Genomic DNA, 7,972 nt, shown 5'->3' on the forward strand with positions numbered 1-7,972 from the left:
GAAATCATGATATATCCATAGCATTGTAATTGGAGACAGGGACAAAGTAGACGCAGCTACCGCCCCAGCCACACACAGTTGCAGAAAACAATCTCCCCAAAAAAAAAATTATTGCCAGAAGGGCGGCAGGTTAAAGTCAAATACTCAAACCAGGATGATTACACCTTCACTGAAACTAAAGATGGTTTTCCCGTATGTGGATAAATAACCGGCACACGGTAATTATCTGCTGGATTTAGCTCATAGAGTTATATGATATTGGATGTTGTTTGGGAACAAAGGGCATCTCAGAGTTCAGGAAATATAGGTAGTTGGGAACATAGGGGTAACTTCATGTAATACTGCGTGTGTATAGTTATCTGAGTTGTTGTAGTGTACTGTTGTAGTGTATTATAGTCCTTCTTGTCATGTGTTTTACTTTTAAGTTAATAAATATATTTTACTAATTGATCACAAAACGATTAGACTATTCCTTCCTGGTTTGCATGTCTTTTCTAACATTATACCAAATTGAAAACATACACCACTAAGAACTAGCATTCCAAGTTACCCTTCTAGGTTTTGAGATACCCTAACATTTAACATCAGCGGGTTTTGTAACATTGGAGACTTTGGACAGTTCTCACTTATTTACCTGGATAGTTATCCACGAAATGTTGCAAATAAAAATCCTAGCCTAACTCTAGGCTCTCTTGATAACTGCTGAAGCCCCCAAATCAACCCCAATGCTACCCCAATCTCCCAGCTCTCCCAACGATCTGCCCTGACTAGCTGCCACCATCCAACTAGCAACACCCTCCCAAACCCCAACTATCTGTTGACCACCTTTTTCTGTTTCTTTCATGGGACGTGGGTGCAATTGTCTTGGCCGGTACTTTTATTGTCTATCTCTAATTGCCCTTATGAATGTGGTGTTGAGCTGCCTTTTTGAGCTTCTGCAACCCATGTGGTGTAGGTACACCCACAGTGTTATTAGGGAGGGCGTTCCAGGATTTTAACCCAGTGACAGTGAAGGAACAGCGATATATTTCAAAGGCAGGATGTGCGTGGCTTAAAGGGGAACTTGCAGTTGGTGATGTTCCCATGCATCTTCTACCCCTCTCCTTCTACTCTAACTCCTGGCCCTCCCAACAACCCATCGAGCCCAAAACTCCCTAGACCAGCTGTTGCTAGTGCGACAAAGAAAGACGTGAGCATGGGATTGCCTCGCCAAAGATGGGCAATGACATTGGTCTAAAAAGATGGGGCATTTTCAAGTATCGTATTGCAATAGGAAAAATGGAAAGAACACTCAAAAAGAGAAAGTTTTATACTGATTAGAAACCATGAAGTAGAAGATTCACAAGGCAGTGAGGTATTCTTCTTAGGAGAGATTAAAGGATTTTGCAGAAATTATTGAAGTGAAGAGATCGTGGCAGAAGGCGTAAAGACACACTTTAATTGGAGATACTGGAGCAGAGGTTTTGATTATTTCAGATGTTGAACCATGTTTAAATCAGAGAATTCTTCAACCATCCTGCAAAAGGCTACATGGACTGGAAGACTGAGGTGAAGGTTCTGAGAGAACTAACAGCTACTTAAATGCACAGAGAGAAAGTAATTACTGAAGTACAGTCCGTAATTCTATATCAAAGTTGTTCACTTCAAGTAGAAAGGCATGTATGGAATTGAATCTAATTCCCAGTATAAAAGAAATAAAGAATAGTGAAGGTCATTCAGGAGACTTCAGAGCAGAATTCCCGAAGCTGTTTTAAGGATTGGATTGGAAAGGCTGAAAACAGCATTTCGTATTATACGAAGCCCAGAAGTGAAATCAATATCATATAACATCTAGAAAAGTTGCACACCCTTTACTTCCGAAGGAAAAGTGAGAGATCAACTCAATGGTAAGACGAGGAGTAATTTCACTCAGAAAAGCACCAACAAGTTGGTGTTCAGGGATGGTATCTGAAGCTAAATGGTTCTATTTGAGTATGTGTTGATCTCATCCAACTTAATAATGCTGTGGAAAGAGATGTCCATCCAATGTTATCAGTAAATGAGAGTTTAGCAAAATTAGGGAAGAGCTCAATATTCTCTAAAATAGGCGCTAGCAACGGATTTTGACAAATAACACGGAAAGAGGAGCCCAAGCTTCTCACAACATTCATATCACCTTTAGGAAGATTCCATTTTAACAGGTCACCCTTTGGAATGACATCAGCACCAGAGATCTTTCAAAGAACAATGTCAAATGTTTTACTGTGATGAATGCAAGAAATGATCATATTTTATATTTTTTTGCAGCAATGTTATTAAAACCTGGGTTAAGACGCATATGGGGAGCATGACTGCTAGAGCAGTTATGAAGGTGTTGTAAAAGTGAGGTGATCATTAATTTGCAGAAGAAGTGTTCTGCTAATAGATCTTGAGAACCATTTATTTGTTAACAGATAGCTAGCTAATGGAATATTGTGTAGGTTTGAAGGGCTCCTGGGGTGTCGATAATTTATGAGGGGTATTGTTTTTGGTCCTGGCTAAACAGGTCAAGGGATATCTTGTAAGAAGAGACAAAATAATGCCTTATGTTTTGGGTCCAGATGATGTAGTTAATGGGAAGAGCCAGTTCTATCTGAAGAGTCAGTAGGTCCTAGAACTCTAATCTGAACAGAGGTATTTTAATGTGGTCCTGAAAGTTTGTCTTTCCAGATCTGAACATTCTGCTCAGAGAAAAGCAAGTAAAACACTGGTTGTTAACTTTATTCATAAGTAGTATTTAATATATATTGGTTGCTTAATTGGAATACAGTGGCAAATTTAGGAAGTAGGCTAATGTTTCTTCTTTTACTTAAGAACCGTTTTAACTGTTAACTACAAAGCTATTTGTTTGTTGGTAATATGGTTAATTCTGTGATTAGATTAAAGTTTGTTTTAACGTAAAAGCTATCGACTGGTCAGTATAATTGCTCCTGTGATGCAGTAACATTTCCTCACAGTTTCACAAATTTAAAATAGTTGGGCTCTCATTCAGGATCTTAACATTACATGGTTTTTTTGCCAAATGGATGATGTGTTCACACATTGGTCCATTCATTAAATTACATGAGAGTGAGAGCACTGCTGAAAAAACTCCTTCTTCTATTAGGCAGTACCTTGGATTTGAGGATGAAATGCTTCCACACTAAAATGAGCTTGTATGTGACTGAGGAGTCCAATGTGCAACCTCCAGTTTCTGTCAGAGGCGGGGTAGATGGTGGGTGGGGTATTGAGGTTGCCACATGCTTCTTTCACTGTCAACGCTTGGCTTCAGCTCACCCTTAGTGATGAAACTCAAGATGTTCAGCTTCTTCCCAGGTGCTTTTCCTTCACTTTGAGCGGTCTTGGGCCAGAGGTTCCCAGCTGTTGTACTTTTCAAGAAGGATTTGATGGTGTCCTTGAAGCATTTCCTTTGCCCTCCTGGGGCTTACTTGCCATGTCAAAGCTCCAAGTAGATTGCTTGTTTTGGGAGTCTTATGTCAGGCATGTGGACAATGAAAAGAATACAAGAGACAGGATTAATACTCAACAGTAAGTGTGCGTTTTCACAGCCAACAATCAGGTTTTATGGTCACATAGTGAGGGCATATAAAGGTGAAGACCAGAGTCATTCAATAATTTCCAGCTCCAAGAAATATTACAAATTTACGAAGGTTCTTAGGTGGCAAAATTTCAAAAACAAAATCTATCGGAGCTCAAAGAGCCACTATGCCACTTGTTATAACAGGATAATTAATGGTGACGGGAAGAGGCACATTAGAAATCATTCCAAAAAAATCAAGGAGAGGTTCATGTCATCAGAGATATTAACACATTATGTTCTGGGATCATCTTCAATTATCGTGGCAGATGCATCTTCTACTGGGGTTAGAGACTGCACTTTTTCAGGTACAAAGAAGTGGAAAATGCAGACCAGTCGATTATGCAATAATGATCTTGGACCAGACCCCAACCTTTGCTGGGATATCAGACAGAAACTTCAATATTTTACTTTAGTTGTAAGACTATGAGGAATGGACACTTCAGGAGTGGCTTCACACACAAATAGAGATATGAGGCAGGATTCTCTGTCGGCCGACTCTAGAATTGGGAAACACGATTGGGTGGAGAATGAAGAGTGACGCGAAAACTATGCCCGGCACTGGGTGCCCAACAGAATGCCATGCGCCAGTGCTTCGGCAGCAGTGCCAGTGCATTCTACCCCACACAGACAGTGAACACCATTGGCATAATAGGTAGGGCAGCATGGTAGCACAAGTGGATAGCACTGTGGCTTCTCAGTGCCATGGTCCCAGGTTCGATTCTCTGCTGGGTCACTGTCTGTGCGGAGTCTGCACGTTCTCCCTGTGTCTGCGTGGGTTTCCTCCGAGTGCTCCGGTTTCCTCCCACAGTACAAAGACATGCAGGTTAGGTGGATTGGCCATGATAAATTGCCCTTTGTGACCAAAAAGGTTTGGAAGGGTTATTGGGTTATGGGGACAGGGTAGAAGTGAAGGCTTAAGTGGGTCGGTGCAGACCTGATGGGCTGAATGGCCTCCTTCTGCACTGTATGTTCTATAATGTTGGTGCGCCTGTACCAGTATTCTCCAGGTCCTCCGCGATGCTGTGCCTCTGCCAGGAAGAATTACCGACAGTGATTTTTACTTGTGATTTCAAAAATCGGGAAGCAGGCGCAGTAGCTGCTGAGGGAGGGAGAGGGAGTCTCACAATAGTGTGCTGACAGTTGAGCCGCTGGCATAATAGGTAGGGCAGCATGGTAGCACAAGTGAGTGTGTGTGGGGAGTGGGGAGTGGGGAGTGGACAGCTAATATGAAGCTGCAACTTATCAGCCTCTTGAGTACCAATCCCGACCCTGGCGAATCCAACACCATTTTTCATTGGAATCATTTGTGTTCCACGTGGCACCAGTGCTAGTCCATTAATGGTGATGGAATTGTTCCTGGATCAGCACAAACTTTGCTGTCATAAAAGTCAACCTCCATTTTTACACTGGAATCGGGAGCGGCGCTGTTTTCCGATGCCCCGCCCCCTCAAAAACAGCGTACTCCTGGAGTGCGCCGCACGAGGTCGGGACAGCCTCAGGAAGTCACCTGAGGCCCCCCCCGCTGCTCTGCCCCCGATGGCCCAAGTCCCCAACGGCGAGGGGCACATGTCCTCTCAGCTTTCGCGGACCTCGCATGGCGACTGCGGACTGTGTCCAGCACCGCCATAGTAGGGGAGGGAGACGTTCCACTGGCAGGGGGGGGGGCTTCGGCTGGGCCTGGTGGACTGGTGAGGGGTGGTCCGGGGCAGGTGACGGGGTGCGGTTTTTGGCAGGCCAGATCTGCGCGTGGCCGGCGCCATGTTGTACGGCACGGGGATTTTCACAGTAACTTCATTGTAAGCCTACTTGTGACAAAAAAAATTATTATTATTATATGGTACACTTTCAAGAGTAACAGCAGACGCATTATCATGCATTGAAACAGAGAATCCAGAAAGATAATGGTGAAACCAAAGAGAAAATGCTGGAAAATCTCAACAGGTCTGGCAGCGCCTGTAGGGAGAGAAAAGAGCTAACGCGTCGAGTCCAGATGACCTTTGTCAAAGGGTCTTTATTGAGATAATGGTGAATTTGTGGAAGAATTCAAGGAGTTTACTATAATCACAGTCCATATATTACTGGCAACTACACAAAGATTGAATAAATTCAGAGAGGCTCAGAATTCAGAAACTACTTGTAAGGAGAACAGAATTTTGTATTAGAGAATGGTCAACGTATGTACCATGTAATCCTTGAGACTTAGATTGAGACTAGTGTTGCCAACTGTGATTAAATTAAATATACCCTGGAGATTTCATCACATGACTTGCCATTGGTCGGCCATTAAGTCCATCCCTATGATGCACTGCCTTCTACCAATTGGAAAGCAAAAGGACTCTTAACCAATTGGATCATGCTTGACTGTCAGGTGAACAGAATTTTCCTCCCCTTTTCAATATATTTATATCTGGTGAAAAATAAATGTTCAAAGAAAATGACAAAAAAAAATTTAATGTCCCTATAAATTTTCTCTGGGGTTTCACACAGCAGTGTCCCGGAGAGTGATCTTCAATTTCCAGAGACTCCAGACCAATCCTGGAGAATTGGCAATCATATTGAGACTGTATTTTGAGCAGCAAACATATCTGACAGTGATTGATGTTTTGCTGGTCTACGATGATTGAATAATAATTCCAAGGGTATTGAAACTTGAGATCTTGCACTGCCTACTTCAAGTTATTACCAACTGCCATGCCAGAGCATGGTATTCAGTTTGAATGTATTGGAAAACGCTATGCCCTAATGTGGGCAGCATGGTGGCGCAGTGGTTAGCACTGTTGCCTCACAGCACCTGGGACCTGGGTTAAATTCCGGTCTCGGGTGACTGTGTGGAGTTTGCACATTCTCCGCGTGACTGCATGGGATTCCTCCAGGTGCTCCTGTTTCCTCCCACAGTCAGTTTAGGTGGAGTGGCCATGCTAAATTGCTCCTTAGTGTCCAAAAAGCTAGGTGGGGTGACTGAGTTATGGGGGTAGAGTGGAGCTTAAGTAAGGTGCTCTTCCTAAGGGCCATTGTAGACCCGATGGAATGAATGGCTACCTTCTGCCCTGTAAATCTTATGATTCTATGATCACAAGTTCAATTCACAGACAGGAATCTAAAGAACAACTGATGCCATCGTCTTTTCCTTCAAAACCATTGTAATGCCCAGGAATTGATTTGAACATAAAGAGAAAGTGTTCGTGATAGTGATAGATTATTACCCGAGGTGGATTGGAGTGAAACAGTTCCATGGTCACACCAGCATGCAACAGTATAATTAAAGAAATGTCGCCATCCGTATTCCGTAAATGCCGTATTCCTCATATTGTGATATCAAATAATAGTCCACAATTCACAAACATAGCATTTGAAATATTTCGAGAACCATTTGGATTTGTTCACACAGCAAGTTCACTGACGTTTCCACAGGCTAGTGGAATTACAGAGTTAGAGCAGTCGAAACTGTAACGGTATTATTGAAAAAAAATGAGGATTTTCAGTCAGTAGGCTTGAGTTATGGTTCCTCACGCTTGCAGAATGGATTTGCTCCAAGTAACTTACTCATGGAAAGGAGGTTTCCCACACCGACTTAGAGAAAGTACGGAAAAGAGAAGCAACTTACTGAAGAAAACAGTTGAAACACTTTGATAGTCATTGCAGAATGAAAGCATGATCGGATTTTCAACTGGGAGAACCGATTTGGATCAGAAATTAATCGAGATATGGAGGAATAGTGGGGGAATCACCACGGCCAGGATATTACATTGTCCAGCTGAAACTCAGCACAGTAAGAAGAAACAGAAGAGCTCTGATTGCAACTGAGCAGCAGAGTGAGAAACAGAGACCAGAGAGTTCACAATCATTGCAAACGAAAGAAAACACCAAAGCAGGTCATCCGGAACAATCTGCTGCTCAATAGCATCCAGAAGTAATGTGAGAGGGTCTTAATCCTACAAATGAGAGGAAAAGTAGGTATGGTAGGCCCGTTAAGGGAACAGAATGCATATCAGTGAAAGAGAACGTGAAGGAGAGAGAAGGGAGAACAAGAGAACCTGGAGAGAGAAAGAAAAATTACATTTGTCACGTGAGAGCATCTTTAAGAAATGGGTGTATAAGAAATGTACCTTTAAGAAATGGGTGTTTATCAGTGATGTCAGAGTGTGGGTGGAGCTGGGCTGTCTGTCAGCTTTTTACTTTCATTTTAGGCTGTTTGCTGCAGGGTGTATTTTAGTTTCGTTTTCAGAGTTGGATAGATGCAATCACAACCAGAAGGGGTATTAGTCTCTCTCTCTCTGTAATCTAAAAACTGTAAATCAATCCATTGGTGATTTAAAAGTAAAAACTGCTGTCAGTAGTGACTTTAACCTGATGTGCTTCTGTTAAAAGTTATTT

Source organism: Scyliorhinus canicula, chromosome 7 (genome assembly GCF_902713615.1).
Source record: "Scyliorhinus canicula chromosome 7, sScyCan1.1, whole genome shotgun sequence".
Taxonomy (NCBI): domain Eukaryota; kingdom Metazoa; phylum Chordata; class Chondrichthyes; order Carcharhiniformes; family Scyliorhinidae; genus Scyliorhinus; species Scyliorhinus canicula.